This window comes from Sorex fumeus, unplaced genomic scaffold (genome assembly GCF_029834395.1).
Source record: "Sorex fumeus unplaced genomic scaffold, SorFum_2.1 ptg000070l, whole genome shotgun sequence".
NCBI lineage: Eukaryota > Metazoa > Chordata > Mammalia > Eulipotyphla > Soricidae > Sorex > Sorex fumeus.
Genome location: NW_026606127.1, coordinates 12493477 through 12494445, shown reverse-complemented (window position 1 = coordinate 12494445; position 969 = coordinate 12493477).

Sequence of the window (969 nt, the reverse complement as noted above, 5' to 3'; positions counted from 1 at the left end):
GCCTAAGATCAGGAACGAAATAAGGTTCCGACTCTTTCAACTGGTGTTGAACATAGTACTGGAAATACTAGCAATAGCAATTAGGCAAGCAAAAGAGATTAAGGCCATCCAAATAGTTAAGGAAGAAATCAAGCTCTCACTATTCGCAAATGATATGATACTATACTTAAAGAACCATAAAACCTCTACCAAGAAACTCCTAGAAATAATACACTCGAGAGTAAAGTTAAAGGTATAAAATAAATACCAAAAAATCCATGGCTTTACTATACACAAATAGTGAGAGAGAAGAAAATGACAAGATGAAAACAATCCCATTCACAATTGTGTGCCAGAAAATCAACTACCTAGGAATTAATTTAACTAAGCAAGTAAAGGAACTTTACAAAGAAAACTACAAAACGCTGCTTCTTGAAATAAAAGAGGATGCGAGGAAATGGAAAAATATCCCCTGTTCATGGATCTGGAGAATTAATATTGTCAAAATGGCAATACATCCAATAGCACTGTAGAAATTCAATGTGATCCCTATTAGGATACGTATGACATTCTTCAAAGAATTGGAGCAAACACTCCTGAAATTTATATGGAACAATAAACCCCCATGATGAGCTAAAGCAATTCTTGGGAAAAAGAAAATGGGAGGAATTAACCTCCTGAACCGCAAACTTTACTAAAAGTAGTAATAATTAAGACAGCCTGATACTTGCTACATGCATAGCATACTTTATCTTAGATTTTTTGATTTTTCTAGGATATATTGATCATCTTTTTTTAAAATTTTTTTATTAGTGAAACACCATGAGGTCCAGTTGTAGATTTCCAATTTTTTGTGCTTGGGTTTGATTATACAATGATCAGATACCCATCCCTCCACCAGTGCCCAATTTCCACCACCATGGATAATATCCCCCCAACCACCATACGCCCATCCTCGCTGCCTCTGTGGCAGGGCAATCCCCTGTGTTC